The following is a 14,327-nucleotide window of genomic DNA, read 5'->3' on the forward strand; positions in this document are numbered from 1 at the left end:
GAGCCATGTGCTTATGTACTATTCGATATTCTTCAATTTTGTTTACTCTGTCCAATTGGAAAGTATAATATCTATTTTTAAAATGTATACTAACAGTGGCAGTATGACTCTTTTGGTTAGGAATTAAGTCCAGTTGAAGTGCCTCTTCCAAACCCAGGACAATCAAATTTACCTGACCCTCTATAGTTTCTAGCGTTCTGATGGCCTTTAAAATAGCATTGTGCCTAGGGTAATAGCCTTGCTCAATTGAGTATTTTAGTAGTAGAGGATGTCTGAGTCACAATTCAGGTACTATTTAGAGAATCTTTGTTCTGGCTTGGGTTGTGGTCAGTAACACTGACAAGGACATGTGCTCTTATGGTTTGGCTAATTAGATATAGCATCTGCTTGCTACTGATGCCATGATGCTGAGGAGTAGGGCCAAAAGGGGCTAAGTTGGTCACTATAGGTTTGATAACCTCTTTCACTATTATAGGTTAAAGAAAAGAAACTTGGCTGAGAAGTGAGTTGTGGAGAGAGAGTGTGGCTCCTGAGTTGGGATTCCTACCCCTCCCCTGGCTTCTTCAAGACCCTTGTTGGCTTTTTTTTCCCATCCAGAAGCTAGAAAATTAGAATATGGATCTACTAAGTTCTTAGGGACATTCCTGTCCCACACAGCAATCAATGCTGCTACTAAGTTGAGAAATTATGATTCCTCTTTCTTTGAGAAGAGGTCTACAAACCTTTATAGCTTCTGTGCTCTGTCATTTCTTCCTGAAGTCTGCAGCTTAATTCCAATTAAGCCTGGTATTATTTCACATGTTAAGAGACTCCTTACCAATGTCTCCATCCCATAGTAGTCACTTGGATTTACTGAAGTGCTTCCTAGGATGTCTAACTACTACTCTCCACCCCTCCACTCCCACACACAATTGTTTTTTAGCCAACTTTTCTTAGATGTCACTAAGACCATTACCATTCAGATAAAGGTGCCCCCAATTGTGACTGGATGGATCCTATAAAATATTATAGGAATATGGACCACAAAGTGCTTATAAGCTCATGTCTTATTTCCATAACAAACAATAAGGATAGGCATAACACTTAGTAGAAAGGAGGAAAAGTCTTGCCTTATTCTCTAGCATACTTCTGTATATTTGTGTGTATCTTGTCATTCTTTCCTAAGACAAACTAATGGGGTTTGGGATTGAAAACATTATGGGAAAGCCGATTTCATTTAGATTCATAGCTGTCGTCACTTAGTCTGATACCCAACACTTTCTTAGGCTCTTTCACAGCTTGTGGTTTAGGCAATGATACACTCAGATGTGACAGAATCGTTCATGATGTGAATTAGTTTCCTACAAACTAGGAAATTAAGGCTGCTAGTCAGGCAGCCCCTTTGCCACAGCACTAGTGGAAGGTATATGGCCTTTTATTTTTTAAGCATCATTCTACAGAAATGACTATATTTTTTATCTGAGGCCCACAAGTGGGACTTTTGGTAGTGCCTACTTGATTTCTAGGTTCTTGGCTGCTTGCTAGAGTGGCCTGAAACTATGAAGAAGGGACCATTCTGTAAGAAACACTGACCACTGAGACCACACATCCTGTAGGCTAGGAACAATGAGAGCTATTACTCTGGGTGGCTATTTCCTGGGCAGAAGTGGTTATGATTTTTCATCACATTTTCCATGGAAAGTTTTCAGGTGTAGACAATAATCCTCTATTTTGGCAGCCTTATTAGATTTTCCCATGGGTGTGCATTGTCAAAGCTAAGCTAAAACCAAGTAGTCTGGGCAACCCACTGGAAAGTTTTTTGGGAAGCTCTTTGATGTCTTGGGTTGTTAAAGAAATCAGACAAGTACATAAGTATGTTGAGCAGAGATGCACGCTCAAATACAATTTGCTTGATTACTAGAGAGACTGAATTGACCATTGTGGGATGGTTATAGTTATTACCAGTATAACAAGTTTTTAGAATAGTAACTTAGTAGTCCTAAGAGCAAGCTGTGAGAGGCTAGTTACTGTGAAAACTCTCATTTCCTGAGCTGGAGACCCTACCCTTCCCCAGACCACTTCAGGTTCTTTGGATTTGGTACTCCAAGAACTTGAAAACTAGATAGCAGTGGGTTGCCTACCCCCACCCCCACCCCATAAAGCAGAAAGGGGAAAATGAGTGAATTGAGGAGATTAGGACAAGTGGCTAATTGTGGGAACTGAGTGAACCACACTGACTCCATCTCATGGCTCAATTCTGGAGTTAGCTCGGTTCCTTTTCTATCCAATCATGGGCCTAGTCAAACTTTCCTCTTGTGAGGAAACCTCATTCAGTTGGGAGAGGAGAATTTTATTTCATTGTTTGAATCTAGCCTGTGTAGCTGGGAAACTGGACCATCTCTCAGTATTGTTTAGAGATCCTTAATTAAATACCTAGGTTATGCTGACCAAAAACTTAGACCCAAAGTCTGATGCAAGGAATTTTCTCACAATTGGACGTGTCAAGCAACCTAGATGTCTTATCTGAAAACTGGTCCTGTACTGATCAATGTTTCCATATTCCCTTGATTGTTTACAAATATTTGGAGTGTGGGACACAACCTTTGCTGAGTTCAGGGAATGGCACCTGTTCACTGTCCTCCTCAATCTAAGGGCCCATACCAGGTCCTTGTAGCTACTCTCATAGCTGCCAAATTTAAGGGAGTGGACCCCTTTGTGGTTTTCAAGCATAAATTCCTCCTGCCTCTCCTAGGGCATGGTCTCCCTTGTATTTTGTACTGGGGAGCCATGGCACTGGTGTCTGGTTTTTCTCTTAAGACTTTTCGATTTTCAACACGGCCTGGATCCCTCGGCATTTTGAGGGGTGGGCTTCATCCAGTTGACAGGTAGTAAAACTGACCACAGACAACATGAATATTCCAACCAGAAAAGCAGTGAGAATCATCTCACTGACTGGACATGTCCCCAGGAACCAACTGTGCATGGCCATTTAGTGTTTCTCAGGATAGGCCCATAATTGACTATTTTGTTACCTTTTATCAGATATCTGGGATATCTTGGGAGATGTCTTTAATAATAATCCAAGCATACAACCCTCAAAATGAGGCAGCCAACTATATATTTTTCATGACTGGACCTTCACATCAAGAATCTAATTGAAATGGATTCCTGACCACTAGATAAAAGGTTGAATTGACCATTGGAGTCTGGGTTACAGCTGTTGCTAGTGTAGCTGAAGTTATAGGAAGATAATCCAGTTGTCTGCAAATGCAAAACATCAGTGGAAGTTAAGTGCAAGGGCCAATGATTCTGTATTTTGAGGAGATGAGAGTGAATGAGCCTTCACAATGTTGGTTGCCCTCCTCTGAATGTTCTCATTCACAATACTCTTCCTAAACTGTGATGCATAGAACTGAACACAAATGCTCTAGCTTTGTGGTCTGCTTAGGGTGGAGGATGGCAGCATTATTTAATTGCCAGTGGAAAGGAGGCATAGCTTTCTTAATGCAACCCATGATCCCATCTTAGCTTTTTTGGCTGATAAATCATACCAACTCCATATTGAACTCCACTAAACCTCATGACTTTTCTTCAGACCTACTGCTCTCTAGCCATTCTTCCCTGACTTGGTCTTTGGGAAAAGGGCATAAATGCCATGCCAATTAAATTTGTGGGTATTAAGAGGGATAGCCACCATGCTGCATAACAGCAAAATCTTAACGGGTTCAAACACTAAATTACTTCCTGTCAAATTTAATATTGCTTAGATTCCGATGCCGATCTTAGATTTTGATGGGGAGGGGGGGCGTATTTCACAAGTCTTTAACACTTTCATCAAAAGGTACAGGATCGAGCAGAGATACCTGGTTCACTTGACCCACTTCCAAACTGACACTGAATCAAAAATGATTATTCTTTGGGTCCATCATTCAGTCAGTCAACAAGCATTTATTTAGTACCTACTACATAGTACCTACTACGTGTGGGGCACTGTCCTAGGGGCAAGGGGTACAAAGACCAAAACCCATCCTGACTCTCAAAGAGCTTGTGATTAAATGGGAGAGATAGCATGTAAACAACTATGTACAAATGAGAAATACAAGATAAATTGGGGGTAATTTTAGAAGGAAGTTAGAGGACTGGAAATGGTTTCTTTTAGAAAGTGGGACACTAGCTGAGAACTGAAAGATACTATGGAAGCCAGGAGATGTTGATGAGGAAGAACAACATTCCAGGCATGAGTACTAGCCATTGAAAATGAATGATTGAGGGGGGCGCAGCTAGGTGGCTCAGTGGATAAAGCTCTGGCCTTGGAGTTAGGAGGATCTGAATTCAAATCCAACCTCGGACAACATGACACTTACTAGCTGTGTGACCCTGGGCAAGTCACTTAACCCCGATTGCCTCACCAAAAAAAAAAAAAAAAAAGAGAAAATGAATGATTGGGAATGGAAGTGTCTTGTGCAAGGAACAGCAAGGATCCAATGTTGCTGGATTTCCAAATATGTACATAGGAGTAAGGTATAAGAAGACTCTTCATATAAGAAGAGACTAAGTTACGAAGGGCTTTAAAGGATAATCAGATGATTTTTTTTTTTTTGATTCTGGAGGTGTAATAGGGAGCTGCTGGAGTTTAACTGAGTAGGGGATAAAATGGTCAGACATATCTTTTAACATCATTTTGATAGCTGAGTGGAGGTTGGACTGGAGTGGAAGAAAGCTAGAGGCAGGAAGACCAACCAGCAGGTTATTGCAGTAGTTGTAAGGTGATTCACCAGGATGGTGGTAGTGTCAGAGGAAAAAGGTAGGGTTGTAGATGAAATGCTAAGCTAGAAATAATAGGACTTGACCACTACATATGGGGGAGAAAGTGAGGAGCTGCACATGATGTGTAAGTTGTGATCCTAGGTGACTTAGGAGGATGGTGGGATTCTCTATGGTAATAACAGTTAGGAAAGGGTATGGTTTTATGGAAAGATAATGAGTTGAATTTTGGACATGTTGAATTTAACTAGTTATGAATCCATTATTCATTCACTCTTCTAGTCCGCATCTCCATGTCTTCCATGAAAATGAATAGAAGATACTTTATCAAATGTTTCTAAAATCTAGGTTGACTATACAGGGTGTCCCAAAAGTCCTAGCACAGTTTTAATAATCTTAACTAAACTGATATACTGGGAGAGTTATGGAAAAAGACTAGTTGCTCATGACCAAGACAAACTGTTTAATGAAAGGGCATCATATTGGCCCTTAGTGATCGCTGCTGCTTTCTGGATGTTAACTAGACAGCATTTAAGTGGAACAGTGGTCAAGAGAGATGGATCTGAAGGCAAAAAAACCTGAGTTCAAATCTAGCATCAAACTTGGCTATTATGATGGGCAATATCATAACCGCTCTCAGCTTCAGTTTCCCTATGAGTAAAATGAGGATGAGAATAGGATCTATCTAGGGTGTTATGAGGTTAAGATGTTTGTAAAGTACTCTGAAACTTTAGTTTATTATTATTCTAGAATATATTCCAGAATTTTTACAGGAATTTAGGTCAGTCATCTGTACTTTACAAAGTATTCTCATATTTAAAAAACAGAATTGTGAAATTTGTGGTTCTACAGACCTAAGGTACTTCTCTTCCCTCATTCTTTCTCTCTTTCTCCTTTTTTTGTTTAGGATTAAGTAGTAGGCAATAACTTTGGTATTAATATACACATAAAATGAGATTTTTATGAATCTCTGAAGAATTTACCTTTGTATTTAAATTTTCTCCTATTTGTGTCTGTTTATGTGAATCTTCTTTTCAGAATTTTTTCCTAATTACATGAAAAGACAATTTTTAACATTCATTAAAAAATTAAGTTCCAAATTTTCTCCCCCCCACCTCTCCCCTTCCTGATATTGTAAGCACTTTGATATAGGTTGTATGTGCAATTATGTAAAACATATTTCCATATTAGTTATGTTGTGAAAGAAGAAACAGATCAAAAGAAAACATGAAAAAAATTAGGGGGAAAATGGTATTCTTCAATCTGCATTCAGACCCATTAAGGATGTGGATAGCATTTTTCATCCTCAGTCCTTTGGAATTATCTTGGATTGTTGAGAAGAGCCAAGTCATACACAGTTGACCACCATGCAATATTGTTACTATGTACGATATTCTCCTGCTCACTTCACATTGTATTGATTTATATGAGTCTTTCAAAGTTTTTTTTTTTAAATCGGCTTGCTCATCATTTCTTATAGCACAACAGTATTCCATTACAATCACATGCCACAGCTTGTTCAACCATTCCCCAATTGATGGGCATCCTCTCAATTTCCAATTCTTTGCCACCACAAAAAGAGTTGCTATCAATATTTTTGTACAAATAGGTCCTTTCTCCACCTTTTTTATCTCCCCCTCCTTTTTTTTTAATCTCTTTGGAATGCAGACCTAGTAGTGGTATTATTGGATCAAAGGGTATACACACTTTGCCCTTTGCACATGGTTCCAAATTGTTGGTGAACTTGTGAGCTGCTCCAACCATTCTGGAGAGCAGAGCATTAGTGTCCCAGTTTTTCCCTATCCTCTCCAACATCTATCATTTTCCTTTCATCCATTAGCCAATCTGATAGGTATGAAAGGTACCTCAGTTGTTTCAATTTGCATTTCTCCAATCAATAGTGATTTGAAGCATTTTAAAAATATGAATATAGATAGTTTTGATTTCTTCAGCTGAAAACTGCCTGTTCATATACTTTAACCCTTTATCAGTTGGGGAATGATTTGTATTACAAATTTCACTTGGTTTTCCTCTATATTTGACAAATAAATAATTCCTTGATCAGAAAGACTTGTTATAAAAATTATTTCCTAGCTTTCTGCTTTCCTTCCTTCTAATCTTGGTTGCATTGGTTTTGTTTGTACAAACTGTTTTAAATTTGACATAATCAAAATTGTCCACTTTACATCTTATAATGCTCTCTATCTCTTGTTTGATCATAAAGTTCTCTGTAGGTCTGACAGGTAAACTATGCCTCGCTCTTCTAATTTGCTTACAATGTTACCCTGTATGTCTAAATCATGTACCTATTTTGGTATATGATATAAGATGTTGGTCTATACCTAGTTCTATCATACTGATTTGCAGTTTATCAAATAGTAAATTCTTGTCCCAAAAGCTGGGGTCTTTGGGTTTCAGACATTAGATTACCATGGTCATTTGCTATTGTGTCTTGTGTATCTAATCTGTTCCACTGTTTCACCATTCTATTTCTTAGCGAGTATCATATCATTTTGATGATTACCATTTTATAATACAGTTTGAGATATGATGTTGGCTAGGCCACCTTCTTTCATATTTTTTTCATTAATTCCCTTGATAATCTTTACCTTTTGTTCTTCCAGATGAATTTTGTTTTTTTTCTAGCTCTATAAAATAAGTTTTTGGTAGTTTGGTATGACATTGAATAAATTAATTTAGGAAGGATTGCCATTTTTATTATATTGGCTTGGCCTACCCACGAGCAATTGATATTTTCCCATTTGTTTATATCTGACTTTATTTGTATGAAAAGTATTTTGTAATTATATTCATAGTTCCTGGGTTTGTCTTGGTAGATAGACTCCCTGTTGTCTGCTATTATTTTAAATGGAATTTCTCTTTATCTCATGCTGCTGGACTTTTTTTTTTTTTGGTAATACATAGAAATGCTGATTTATGTGGGTTTATTTTATATCCTGCAACTTTGCTAAAGTTAATTGTTTCAAGTAGTTTTTTAGTTGATTCTCTAGCATTCTCTAAGTATACCATCGTATCATCTGCAAAGAGTAAGTTTTGTTTCCTCATTTCATATTCTAATTCCTTCAATTTCTTTTTTTATTGTTATACCTAGAATTTCTTGTACACTACTGAGTTCCCCCATTTTCAATATTTCACAAAATCATTGGTAGGAGTGACATCTGCTAGTCCTTGCCAGTATTGGAGCAGGCAGTTAATTTGAGCCACTTAATTGAACTTATAAGGAGAATGGATATTAGTGTTCTTACTGTCTCTTTAGTTATATGAAAGTATCGCTCTATTTTTTTCTGTTCTTTCTATCCAAAGAATATTTTCCTTGGAGATGGATGGAGTACTTAACTCATATTACAGAAGTCAGAATCATTCAATTTGGCCTTTTTTTTCCCCCAAGTAGTGATCCTAGCTCTTACTTGCTCATCTTCTACCTCCTCATCCCAATGTAAGTGGGGGGGGGGAATTGTTCATGATTTTTCTAGTCAGACTAGGCTTATCTGTGTTTTTGAACTCCTGACTCTGTACAAATAGTTTGATCATGTTTCTTTTATATTTATCCTCTGTTACTTGTCTTTTAATCTGGGTGTTCTTGGGTTATAGATTCAGTTGTTGAAAGAATGATGCAAAATGTGTGAAAGCTATTTATTTGGAAATAGATAATGCTAATTTTCTGTATAAGTTGATGTAACTAAAGATCTCTTAAGATGTAAAACTCTGAGCCCAGATAAGGACAATCTAGCCAATAGCTTACTAATGTTCAGACTCCTAAAGACTCTGCCCAATATGACATGTTCTAGTAAACCTTGTCTTTGGCTGAAAGAAGGCTTTGGTCAAATTCTTTTGGGCAGGACCTGTGTGTTGTGATTTTGGAGTCCCAGCACCCCTAAACCTCAACATTTTGGTGGCCTGTACAGGGAAACTGCCTAACTTCAAATTCTTCAGTCGAGACTGGAAGGTATATAAACCTCCCCCCTTTTCTTGCTCTGCAGTTGGGGTCGCTCTCCAAGCACCAAGGCTTGAAGGTGCTTTTCGAGCAGATAATTATGAGGCTGTCTAGCACTTGGCCTGATGCTCTCGGCTCTCAGTCCACTGGGTCGGTTTGAGGCCATGGACCTGGGTACACCTTCCGCAGCATAGACATTTGAATTACTATAGGATCATACACATAGAGGGGTTAATGGATACCCTCTTGATTCAAGGGAAAGGAATGGGAGAAAGGAGTAACCAGGGTTATAAGGAAGAGTTCCAAAACTCCTTAATGATCAATCACAAAACGTCCAGAATCTGCCAACATATTTTTAGTTGTTCTAATTTTTCCCTGTAACCAGGGATCATAAAACACTAAGATGCCAGTAGGAAATACCAATTCCATATCCTAATCAACTAAATAACAAGAGCTTTTTTTTTTTAAACTTGTCACCCCCTTAAGAATTGTGTTCCCATATGAAAACAGACTTGTGAAATTTCATTCTTTTAAGCTGATACAGTTATATCCTCCTGGGGGGAGAGATTTAGATTTAGATAAAGATGTAATATAATAAAAATATACCCCAACTTTCTGGCCACTGCTATTCAGATCTTCCTTGGACCCCTCTTCCAGTCACTCCAAACTGCTTGGACACAACTGGATCCTTCCCACAATTTTTCTGTTTGTGGGGTCCATCTTGATTCCATTAAGGTGTTCAGATTCTTACAATCTAGCCAATGGCTTACTAATGTTCAGACTCCTTAAGAGTCTGCCCAATATGACAGATGTTCTAATAAACCTTATCTTTGGCTGGAAAAAAAAGTCTTTATCTGTGAAATGCAGAGGCCTAAGATCTTATCAGCCCTACTAGTGGTTTAAAGTAATTAAGTTTGAGGAATAGTGCTGAAGTCTTGCAACATATTTGCAACTGGACAAAACTTTAGTACTTTAAGATTTCAAGAACCAGTCCTACACCCAGGTTAGAATATAGTAATTTAATTTTAGTTGGGAATAACACCCATAAATCATAGGTCTATTTAGAAATTTCAGAGAAGAGAGGTTCAAGTCATATCCCTGACCATTATACCCCACTGCCCTAAGAGTCGTGAAACCTTAACTAATATACTAGATAAATGTTCTAAGATTTAAAACTACAGGGTAAACCTTGCTAATTTGTGGAAGAAGCCATTTAAGATATTTTATGTTTTAGTCTATTGATCCCACTAGTAAAAGTGGGAGAAATTTTGGTGAAAGAACATACAGAAATTAGTAGCCTTTCTACTTCTAGCTCATTTTTGAAAAATTGATTTTAACCTTAATTAGATTTTTGTGTAAGAAAATTATCAGTAAATCACACTAAGTTTCTAACATGAGATAAATAATAAGTTACAAATTGTACAATAGCTCTAAAATATTACATTAATTTCCTGAGAAGCTAGGAGAGAACTTGTTTTCTTAGAGTATAAAAGTGACATTATAAAGACTTGGAATTATGAAAACAAAAGTGACCCTAGTCCTGAACTGTGGTCATTGAAATTTTGCTATTTAAGGTTAAATCTCATGGGACTTTAGACAATAATCCCTGAAATCAAGACTTAAAAGAATATTGAAATAAATTGCCATGAAGTCAATAGTCCACCCTTGCAAAAGAAATGTCAGTACTGCTCAAAGGGAGTCTGGTTGCTGCTGGTCAATCTCTGTGCCTAGGACAGTTGAGGGGATAACCTTGAGAAGGCAAAGACCTCTTGACTTGGTTTCCCATTGTGATATTTCTCTCTAGACATGAAATTTTCCCACCTGGTTATTTTAGAGACTGGCTTTATTACCCTGTGAATACTGTGGAACTTTGCCACATGATTGGCTCTCAGATATGGCTCTTGCTTGGATTCAAACAGAACTAGGGAAATATTTTCCCTCTGCTATAACTGTGTACTTCCTTTTTCCTTTTATAGCAAATTTCTATTTCAGAGAAGATAAACACTGAGACATTTGAGTTAACCATAGGATCATATTAAACAGTAAGATGCCAGTAGGAAATATCAATTTCATGTCCTAATAAACTAAATAACAAGAGTTTTTTTGAACTTGTCACCTCCTTAAGAACTGTTCACATATGAAAACAGATTTGTGAAATATCTCATTCTTTTAAGCTGATATAATGATCCTCCTGGGGGGAGAGATTTAGATTTAGATAAAGATTCAATATAATTTTTAAAAAAGTAGAGTACAAGATTTATTTTTTCAAGTTTAACTTAGAGTTTCAGAACCCTGCCTTCTGTGAAATTGAGATTTGTTTTTATTTCTCAACAGTATGGCAATTTGCTAACATGATATAGGACAGCTATAAGTAGTGAAACTGAAGGTTTTCCTTTTTATGCTCTCTAGCTTACATGTCTACTTTGATAAATACTAATCTTTACCCAGAAGGGCTTATCTTACAAGTCTGGACCTCATGATTTCTTAAGATTCTCTTTAGTCTGTTGATAGCAGTATCCATATCAGGTACAAGACTTTAGATAATAGTAGGTGAGATGTGAAACCTTAAATTCTCTGAAGTTTTGGGTGAATTATGGGATCTTGATGAACTGGTTATTGGAAAATTGAATTTAGGAGGGTGTCCTAAATTGTACTGAGGTCTATTTTGCAAAGGATTATAGCAGAAATATCTAAGAGTCTCTGCAAGTAACCTGAGCTAGAAAAGTAGATCTTCTAAGAGAAGTTCCTCCCTTCACAGCTGTGCTGAGGACAGAACTATTCCAGAATTCCCAAGAGAAGATGATATTTTTAGAAACTAGATGACTGCATTAGACATTTAAGCCCTGAAATATCATTTATTGGTGAAATGGACATTGGGAATGGGTTACCAGGAAGGAGATTTAATGTTTACCTTTCCTTTTCCTTCCTTTTCCATGTCTCTGTAAGACCTGCTTACCAAAAGGGGACTGCCTTCAGTCCCTGGAGTTTGCCAATGTGCTGGTCCTGGGCAGTTTCAAGACCAAAAGATGAATTCTTATAAGATTGAGCTTGATGGTTTAGGGGCCATACCCTCTCAAATTAGTCCCATTAAAGTTAGAATATCTGGGGTAAATTTTCTTTAGTTTGTATTAGCATTACAGCATTAGATCAAACAGATACTAGCCCAAACTTCATGTGAGTCCATCAAGGGGCCTATGCCATGTCAAAAGGCCTTTCTAGTCTCATATTAGCCTTTCGGTTTGATAAACTTATTTCTAAGAAAGACATGGTGATTCACATTGCTTCAAGTTCCTTATTCATAGCATTTTTGCTTTTGTAACTATTACATCAGTTTTATTAAATATTATGGAATGATAGACACACATGATTTTATTATACGTTGATTTATAACTTTAATCAAGCTAAGTGATTCATGGGAGGCATGGCCTTCCAAGAATTAAAGGGAGAAATTTTAGAATTGAAAATTGATTTTTTAAATTCTATTAAGATTTAAGCTACATTTAATATTCTCCATTGCTATTCCTTACCTTTGAAAGTTTGTTCAGATAATCTTGGGTCACTTGGGTCACAATTTTATTCTTGCAACTTGTTCCTCCACCCTTGTAATTTCATCTCTCACCCACATTCTGAAGAAACTTGCTTAACCTGATTCAATCTAATTAACTGATTCAGTCAGTCAAGCTGATTCAACCTAAGCTGTTGTAACAATTCCCAAATTCCCTGAATCAAGTGTCTTGTTTGTGATTAAGGGTTTTTTTTTAAGGGGAGGTCCAAATGTTGTAATATCAAGCTAAAATTAGAGGGTTTTTTTTCTTACTTTCTAGCCAATCAGAAGAAAGCATACCTATGTTGCTTGAGATTTTTGCCCTGTAATCTTTATAAAGAGAGCCCTCACACAGGGTCTTTGGTCATTGAGAGGCCATTGACCTCATTTATCAGAGGATTGCCAGCTTAGCAAATAAATGGATTGTGTTCAGAACTTTGTCTCTCAGTTTCTTTATCAGTACCTCTGACTATGAGACATTAGGGAAAGTTTATCATCAATCTGACTATTACCCCTTAAAAGAATTCTATCATGCTCTAGATGAGATAGGTAATGAGGTGGACACCATTGAGTTGGGATGTTTCGGTGGACCCCCTTTGAAATCATAACCCATCTTTCTGTTTCTGTAACTATTCTTATTAGTATAAGAATGTTGGACTTCAAGCCCCAAACGGGATTGTAGATTATTTACCATTTTTTGTATTGTTTATAAAACTTACACTGTCTAAATCTAACTTCATGTGACTAGAAATCATTTAAACCCAGAATGTCACCCTGACCTTAACTTTTTAGGAAAGCCAGAGATGGTTCGAGAAATTTTGTGACCAGATTCTGGATCTACCCAAAACATTCTGTCTGAGGGTCCACCCAATCTTGTGTTTTGAGTTTCCTTCTGTTTTGGCTTCTCTCAAATGTTCTTGAATGATTAAAATTACTAATATCCATCTAAATCTACCTTGCTTTGAAGTTGCCTTCTCAGCAAAACCGTTTAACTGTGTACATGTGGTTTATGTTCAGGTTCCCTTGTCTAAATTCTATGATATAAATCTTCCAGAGATTGGATGAGAGGCAACCATACCTCCTTTCCAGCTTGCTCTCTTCTACTGAACAACCTAATAAATTTCTTTCTAAAACTACTTCCGATTTTTGGGGTTTGTTCTCATGAACAACACAATCCAGTAAAAGTCAGTTCCCTCAGACATGAGTTTCTCTATGCATGTGTTTCTCGCTAGATTTCTCACTAGATTTCTATAAATGTGTACCTATTCTTCCTCATGGACATTGCACATGTTGATGGGATAGGGTGACCCAGATTCATAAGTGGACTATTTGCTATTCCTCCTCTTACATTCTAATGAATGAACATCATAAAGATTTACTAAATAGGGCAAAAGTGGCATCTGTTTATTTGAGTCAATAGTACTGTTGTGACTGATTTTATGCAAATGGAAGATTATAAGTTGTAGTCTTGAATAGTAGGAGTATATTTTCCCCCTTATCCAACACCTTGAGAAAATTAGAGTAGTAACAACTACAGAGATGTCATGTTGTTCCTCATCTACTTGGTTCCCCCAACTCCAGTGAGGGAAATCTGCCCATATAAGGGCAGTTTGGGGCTGAGTGAATTAAATTACCCCAGAGAAGGAAGGGCCAGGGAACTGGGGAGAGGTAGGTTCTATGTCAGGTGCCATACCTGCCTTATATTTCTCTTCTACTTTCCCTTCCCTAGCCATTGAACCTTGCTCTTTCTCTCCCCTAGAGAGAGGTATTTTCTCACCGAGAGTTCCTTGCATTGATAAATATCAAGCATTTATTAATAGCATTTAACAGTATCTGGCATGTAGTAGGCTAACGAAATCACCCTAAACCCATAGACTAAGGAGGTATCTTGTCACCCACAAAAGGAAAGAGTTTGAGGAGAGATTTGGTAAATTCTCCAATTTCCATGAGAACTAAGCATTATTCCAGAGGTCCTTGGGGAAAAGCATGTGGTTGTCAGTACTGGGATCCTATTAACAGAATCGGGGAACTGGTCAGGAGAGTAACCTGAGTTAAATTTATAAACGCAAGCACTGACTATGATAG

Source organism: Vombatus ursinus, unplaced genomic scaffold (assembly GCF_900497805.2).
Source record: "Vombatus ursinus unplaced genomic scaffold, bare-nosed wombat genome assembly UNPS02015255.1, whole genome shotgun sequence".
Taxonomy (NCBI): domain Eukaryota; kingdom Metazoa; phylum Chordata; class Mammalia; order Diprotodontia; family Vombatidae; genus Vombatus; species Vombatus ursinus.